Source organism: Ipomoea triloba, chromosome 7, assembly GCF_003576645.1.
Source record: "Ipomoea triloba cultivar NCNSP0323 chromosome 7, ASM357664v1".
NCBI lineage: Eukaryota > Viridiplantae > Streptophyta > Magnoliopsida > Solanales > Convolvulaceae > Ipomoea > Ipomoea triloba.
This window is the reverse complement of record NC_044922.1, coordinates 18586545-18595586: the sequence shown is the minus strand read 5'-3', so window position 1 is coordinate 18595586 and position 9042 is coordinate 18586545.

Below are 9042 nucleotides of genomic sequence, written 5' to 3'. Positions count from 1 at the left end.
TTGTATCATGTATGTAGCCTCTTCGCTCTGAAGTGTATTTTGATTTTTGTTTTTCCAAAATAAAAAATGCAAAACATAAGTAATAATTGGTTATTTTGATCATTTGGTCTCACCAAAATGTCTATATTAAAATTTTGTACGATGAAGTAGAAGTAGAAGTTGAGAGTACAAGTGACATTTTCCATCAAATTACGGAGTAATTCATTATGCTAAAATGAATGTTTATCTTGCTTCCACCATATATACAAAGTAAATATTTAAATCAAGTGTAAGGTTATAATCTATAAACTGAGGGGAAAATAGTCAAATAAATCCTTAAACATTATCCAAAAGTGCAATTAAGCTCTCCAACATTAAAATAACTTATTAAATTCTCAAACTTGCCATTTTAATGCATTTAAATCTTCAAACTTGGATTTTTTTTTTTTCAAAAAAAAAATCGAAATAACATGTTGTTCACTTGATACAACTAGTCATTAATTTTTCGGCGATCATCGAACTCTATGCTACCTGCGTATAGTATCTGCCCGTCTTTAAAGGAGAAGACAATTGTGCAGTGGTCTTTTTGGCTATGGAGAACTATCAACGGCGACAGTCGTCTTCAACGGAGAAGACATCTGTAAACTTCTGTTCGTATGAACAGTTTGCTCGTCTTCTTTAATAGAGACGAACAGAAGTTTGCTCGTCAACGGAGAAGACGATTGCACTGTTGTCTTTTCCACTAGAGAAGACAAACAAACTCTTCGTCTTCTCCAGTTAGAAAAGAAGAACAGAAGGTCGTCTTCTCCAGTGGAGAATACGGGCAGATGTTGAGCACCATGCTGTTCGACGGTCGTTGGCGGGGAGCAGCGGTGACTTTCCGGCAAAAGTGATAGTAAATCGAGCTTTTTAGGCGGTGAATGTAAATAAATCTTGATCTATTTTAACAAGTTCGAGGGTTTAATTGAGCTATTTTAATGTTGGGGGACTTATTGCACTTTTGAATAATGTTTGAGAACTTATTTGACCTTATTCCTACTAACTAACTAAATGTACTTAAAATATTAACTGAAAGTACATAATTTAAATCAGACGGTTGGCAAATTATACTTACTATGAATAAAATGTTCAATTTTATTATACTGATGGTACACTATTTGTATGCTGAAAGTTCGTTATTTGATAGTATACTAAATAATGAACTTTCAACATACAAATAATACTATTCAATAAATGAACGTACATATTAAAAATGTATCTTATGTTAGTGGTTCACATTATAAAGTGGTCCATGGTCTATGGCATAATGATAGATAATGATCAATTGTTATACCATGGACCAGGACACTGTGGACCCTAGTGCATTACACATAATTTGACTTCATAAAATACAAAATTCATATTCATAATGCACATAATTCATATTCATAATACACATACACATAAACATTATATAATGAACATGAGTTATGTGCATTATGAATATGAATTTTGTGTATTATGTTAAGTGTTTATGTGTCGTCAGTCATATAATTATGTGCATTATGAACATTAGTTCTGTGCACTATAAACATGAATTTTGTGTATTATGTTAAGTGTTTATGTGGTATCAACTATATAATTATATGCATTATGAACATGAATTCTGTATTTATGAAATTAAATTCTACATATTGGATCATGTGGACCCTGTCACCCTGATCCACGATATAAATTGCCGATAACGATTGGTCTGATGCTCTTATTCTTATTTTTGTCATAGGCCCACATCATAAGTTTGGGCTGGATCCAATAAAAATAGCCCGGATTTACTACCTAGTCCGAATTAGAAATACTACGTTCTCTCCTCTTTTATTCTGGTCTAATAATCCAAAACGGTTTGGGCCTTGATCTACATCGAAGCCGAAATGAGTTCTAAAACTGATCAAGGCCCATTGGAAATAAGCCCAATAGAAGATGCCCCAGTTATTATGTCATGGACCCGGGTCCACCTTGCAAGATGGATTTGGGTCCATGTTCACAACTTCATAACTCCATGTTCATAATTTCATAACTCTATGTTTACAATTTTATAATTCTATGTTCACAATGTCATAGCTCTATGTTCACAATTTTATAACTTTATGTTCAACCATATCAAAATTCTATATTCAACAGTATAACACAATTTTTGAATTTATATAACAAAATTGTGAATATTGAGTAATGTAATTTTGTATATTGAGATCTAAAATTGTCAACATAGAGTAAAATTATGAACATAATAGCATAATTTGCCTACATGCCCTATTGCAGTTGCTCATCATTTTTATCTATGCTTCAAGGTTTAAGAAATCGAATGTATCCCTTGTTATTGTTAAGCAAATTTAATGGATAACTATTTCGTGGTATATTTGAAAACTTGAAAAATAATTTTTATAAATTCATTTTTTGAATTTTTGGTGTTTGTAAGGATTAAAAAATTAAAGTCCAGAAAAATAACTTCTGGTCAAATAGAAAATTGGGTGTGTTTTCTTGATTAACTTTCCATTTTTTTTTGGGAAGTCATTTTCCAGATCGACACATGTTTTTTCTTCCTCGACTTCTTCTGTGATTCTTCCTCAACCTTCTTCCACGACTTAGTTCATCTTCTAGTCCAAGATTTCCAGCAATGAGTAGTTGGAAACCATCGGAGACTAGACTGGTTTTTGGCTTCGAAACCAATGCTTTGCCTTTTTTTTTTTTTTTTTTTTTTTTTTTTTTTTTTTTTTTTTTTTTTTTTTTTTTTTTTTTTTTTTTTTTTTTTTTTTGGTTATTTGGGAAAAAAGTGATGACCTTCTCATTTTCTAAAAATGAACCAAACACACCAAGACAGTTTTCTGAAATGCAACCAAACACTGAAAATGAAAATATTTTCTAAAAAATAAATCATTTTTCAAAAGTCATTTTTCTGATTTACAAAGGTTCCATTAACCATTTATTTTCAAATTATAAAGCCCACGATGGACCTATATGTTGGTCCCAAGGGGATGGGGTACAAGTCTAGAGGGGGGGGGGTGAATAGACTTGTATAAGATTTAGCAAATCTTTTTGACCTCTCGTGTGTATTGAACTTAGGATGTTTAGGTTTGATACCTCACGAGGTGAAGATAAAGTTTTATGCGCAGCGGAAATGTTATCCCCTTTTAGTTAGCACGAGTTTAAGTTAGTTCGAGAAGTGCGTTTATATGCAGTGCAATCGAGAGGTTAGCGAGAGATAAAAGCAGTAAGTAAATGCAAGAGAGATTTTTAAGTGGTTCGGCCAACCCGCCTACGTCCACTCTTCTTCCAGAAACTCCCTGGAAGGATTGCACTAAAAACTTCCCTTTTTAGTACAATATCGAGCGCTTGAGCTTTGATCACGAAGCCCGCCTCAAGCCTCAGGTTTTTCGCCCCGCTTCTTGTTACTCCACCTCTCGAGCACTTGACCTTTGATCACCAAGCCCGCGTCAAGCCTCAGGTTTCTTTCACTCGGACAGCTGCCAGGTTACTCCACCTCTCTTGCTTAATCCAAAGCAAGGTGTTTTTGGTTGTCACAGTTGAATGTAACAGGCTCCAATCTGACCACAAGCTATCGTTGAATCAACTTCGATGTAGAGCAGCTTCGGTCACCTTCTAGATGTATAACAGTTTAAGCTTTGTAACTCTCTTAAACACTTAAATGTGTTTTCTCGCTATTTTGAATATCAGGATGATATTCCAAATTTAAGTACTTGCACTTTTGAATATCAGGATGATATTCCAAATTTAAGTACTTGCACTTGAACGTTTCAGGATGATATTCCAAATTTAAGTACTTGCACTTGAACGTTTTAGACGGACACTTCTTAAGAATTTCGAACCCCTTCACCCTTCTTTTTTTTTTTTTGCTTCTGTGTCTTTACGTCCTTATATATGAGAGTAGAGGAATAATTCCGTTGGAGGGAAAATTATTCCGTTTGAAATTTGTCTCCCATGCTGATCATGGGTCTTGCATATTTTCAGCATATTTCATGGAGTGGTGATCTTGTAACTTGAACCTCTTTGTCTTGTAGTGAATATTCCATAGTTCACTTTTCTTGAGTCCATGCTCCACTTTCGTCTTTTGGTAAAAGTTACTCTTTTTATATTCCCATTATTCCTTGTTTGTAGGGAATCAGACCACTTCAGCATTGGTGCACCTTTTGACCGTTTGTGGTGGAAATCTGACGTGTCATCCATTTCCGCCCATTTTGAAATCTTCACGTCCGGCACCTCTTCATTATTCCATCTCCATGATATTCTTCTTCTCCAAACTTTAAGTATGACCGTCATTCAGCTTTGTTGGAGAATTGTTAGTGTATCGAGACCAAGGTTGATATCTTGATTGCTTGATGTCTCGAACTCAAAAATCGAGAGGTCTATCTCTCGAACTCTGTTTATGTCTCGAACTGGATAACTGTATCGAGAGGTCCTACCTCTCGAACTCTGCTTATGTCTCGAGACTTAGTTGATGTCTCGCCGACCCTTATTCCTCCAGTGTTGTCCCATGCTTTCTTCTGATCTGTCTATATGATTACAACACACGAGACTTCTAAGATGTTCAAACAAATTTCCCTCAAGCTTAAATATTTTCCGAGTTGAGCTCAAAGTTACCCGGTTGTATTTTCGCTCTTGGTTTACTTGTCGAACTTACAGCGTTTTGCCTATGTATCGAGACTTGGGGATTTCTACTTATCAGTTGGTATCATCAAAACCTATTACATGATGTTCCTAACACTATAGAGTATGAATGAGATAGATGTGTATCTAAATCATTAATTGGAGACATTCTAGAGTTTCTAATAAAGGATTAACATTGTAGTTTTTTAGACATGTGCAGAGACAGAGCCAGTGTACATACTGTGGGGGCAGTTGCACCCCTCATCCCACTCCACCCCACCCCTTTATATATATGTATGTGTACACACACACACACAGATATAGACAGAGTCAAAAAATCGACTGAGTGGAGGCAAATTTTAAATTACGTTAGAAATGTCAATGACAAAATATCAAACAATCATAATAAGGTTAAATGACAAAATATCAAACAGCCATACACATATATACAGGGATGGAGTCAAAAAGTCGATTGAGTGGGGGCGAAATTTAAATTACGTTAGAAATGTCAATAACAAAATATCAAACAGCTATAATAAGGTTAAATGACAAAATATCAAACACTCATAATAAGATTAAATTAAAATAAGTGTTGCTAATGGGATTTGAACTTATGACATAACGTTAAGTTTGGAGTTTAACCAACTAAACTACTAAAACTATTAACAATTTCAACATAAATATAATTTTTATATACAATTTAATGCTATGTATGTGTATATATACATACATATATATAGAGGGGTGGGGTGGGGTGGGGTGGGGTGGGGGAGGGGGGCAACTGCCCCACACTAGCTCCGTCTCTACATATATAGATAGCATTAAAGTGTATATAAATCCTATATTTATTTCAAATTGTTAATAGTTTGAGTAGCTTAGTTGGTTCATGAACTCTAAACTTCATGTTAGAAAGTTGATATCATAAGTTCAAATATCATATTTATTTTCTTAACATTTCGCCACGTAATTTAAATTTTTCCCTCACTCAATCAATTTTCTGGCTCCATCTCTGGACATATGCATAGAAAAGTTAATCAGTGTGTCAATTGATTTGCATCAATCATTATTGCATGGACCATGGTCCACACAACTGTGTGGACCGAAAATAAAAAGTACATTATTTTTGTACTGAAGGTACATTATTTTTATACTGTAGGTACATTATTTTAGGATACATTATTTTTGTACTGAAGGTACATTATTTGATATATACTGTCAAATAATGTACCTATAGTACAAAAATAATGTACATTCACTATAAAAATAATGTACTTTTTATTTTTGGTCCACAAAGTTGTATGGACCATGGTCCATGCAATAATTTGCCGATTTGCATACGGCCACAAATTTCCCCTCGGCTTTCATATATGCTAAATCGACCTGCAAAAGGTTTAACTGTTTAAGGCATTTGCTCTTTCTAAACATTGTTAACTCGATGTAGACTAAGTTTATGTAATCTGTTTCTCCCCTCCTCCTTTTTATGGAAACATAAATCAACTTATTTGTCCATTTCTTAATAAAAAAAATGTTTGCAAAATTGAATTTTCATATAGCTTTATTAAACTTAACTAGGCCCAAGAGTATATTTACTTTCACCTTTGTCTAGTATTCTTCAAACCACTCAGGTAGTCCTTTTAGTTTAAGTCAATTCTCTAATTTATGGCAAAGATTAATGGGGATGTACATAGTTTATATGCTTATTTTTTATTTTTATTTTTTCTATCATAGCGTTTTTCTTAACTTGCTAAACTAGGAACTCAACTACATAGGTGACTAGGCAAATAGACAGCACATAAAATGTCCCTTAGCTTCAACCATCCCATCAACTCGACTCATCTCAGCATTAATACGTGACGTGACCAATCCGAAGGTAAGCACCACATACCCCTTTTTTTTTGTGAAATCTCACTATGTATTTTTCGTCGAATACTATAAAAAGCTAATTTGCTCCTCAAAGGAAGAGACTTTTTAGACCTAAATTTTCTTAGTATTAGTAGACCTTACTAAAGCTTCGATCCCTACCATTAGCTCTTTTGGATATTTGTATGTACTAAAAATCATACATATATCAAGCATTACTTTTATTTTTTTTCAAGAATATATACATCTAATCTATATCAACATCCCGTATTGCCATAAGACAATAAACATTATCCAAGCCTCGTAGGGTTAACTCAAGTGATCGACCACCTGACCTAAAGTGATGAGAACTTCAATGAAAGAAACAAACTCTTGGAGCTAGGTCTCCCCAAGCTAGAGTTTGGGTCTTGGCATCCCGGGATGCGGGAAACTAATGTACCAAAAGAAAAAAAAAACATTATCCAAGATATATATGTGTGCATTAAAATTGCATGAAACAAGCATTACATATATTTCTGCAAAAACTCGATCATGATATGATGATTAGTGAGTTTCCCTGAAATAATGGAGGCCATTCATATTAATTTCCAAAAGCGAAAATGACCTTTTGGATGAACGAAAGAGTGTTAAAAGAAAATTAAAGAAGACAGACAGGTAGACCTACCAGCACTGCACTGCACAAACGTTGTCTCAACATCCAAACAAATTAAAAGCTGTTGTTTCAACACCACACTAATGGATAACTCCTGATGACCCAAAAGACACTTGTGGGATTTGGGGTAGTGGCTCATGCCTCTGCTCATTAAACAATATCAAAGAACAGCTCCACATAGTACACCCAGGTACACAAAAAGAATCTCTATATTTTATTACCCAACTTTAGTTTTCTCATTTATTTAATAGTATGAATAGGACAGCTTTCTAGGGCCTTCACAAGAGATCAAGAAATGGTAGTTAAGTTGAGTCAAATTGTTATTATTGAACTAATTTTTGTGATAGAGTTAGAGTTTTGCATTGGTGTGAGTTTTGTATCATTTGATGTTTTTGTTGAGAAATTGGTGGTGTGTGATGGAAAAGGAACTACTCAGTACTTGATTAGGTTCTAAAAAGAATTGAGAAGAGTGAAGTTGTCCACTCATCTTATATTGGCCTAGCTGAGAAGGTGATCTAAGAAAGGACTATCTAGTGCTTGATAAGGTTTGGAGTGAAGCCACTCAAAAAGAAAAAAAGGGCTACTCGGTGTTCAGAAAAATTTGAAGTGTGAATTAATGACCGGGTCAAATCTCTAATTTTTTTTAATTTACTTTTGTAATAAAGTTAGGATTTTGAATTGAATGTCATATTATAATGTTTTCAATTTGAACCTTTTAAATGAAGCAAAATGCATTAGAAGAGCCCCAACAAATAATAATACAACAACTAATAATAATAATAAGTCCGCATGGGCAGCTCAACTGATCATAGGGATAAAATTTGATTTGGGGGAAGAAATAGGGATCGAGTCTCACCAGCGGGATGTGAATTCCTTTTGGGAGAAGAATAATAATAATAACAACAACAAGAGTACAAAATCATTTTCCTTCTTAATTATTTGTAAGAAGTTGTAATTATTATTATTATTATTATTATTTTGTCTCGCGATTGTTAGATCATTTTCACATTTGGTCCATAACTATTAAATTTTTTATATTTGTTTTCATGACTTTTAATACATTGTCACATTTGGTCTTCCAACATAATTTACGATCACCGGTGACTAAATCTTTTATTTGAAAAAGTCATAAAATGACAATTTTGTCCTTTAGGATAAGCTACTCTTCACTATTGTGCACTCATATTCAGTAACATATGGATGCAAATTTGATCACTGGTGATTTGAAATTAGCTCAGAGGATCAAACATTGCGAGGTTTTAAAAGTTGTTAGTTAGACCAAATGTGAAAAATTAATAGTCAAGGATCAAATTTAGAAATGATCTAATAGTTGTGGCATGCATTAGAATTTCGATAAGACTAGCACATTGTCCTTCTTATGGTGACTTGGTGAGTCACATGCCATTCCATATGAAATATGGAGAGCGGACATGTGAATGATTGTTAAAGAACAATTCATTGAACAATGACTGACTATAACATATTGCATGGTGATTACCTATGTGTCATCTGTATGTTGTATGCTACAATTAAGCTAAGTATGCAATAGTCATTTTACTTGAGACGACATGGTTGTCTCGTACATATGGTGGACTAGTGTTTGTCCATATACGTCTTGAATTGTGTTCTCTTATGGGACAATAAGCGTACTTGGTGGCCTAGTACAGTATTGTACAGAAACATGTGTGCGTTAAATAGAGGACGAATCTACCGCATTGAGGTAACAAAGTTGTTCTAATCTATTCAATAATCTTACAACGAGAATCTATGGCTAGAGTACAATGAAGTTAAACTTCAAGTTAAAATATTAATTGACATTTTAAACCAGGTCTATGGGTTTGACTATGACCTTTACCTGGTTCGGAACAAGTGTTGTGTGGAAGGAATATTGCATGATATTTGTAATGGAAATG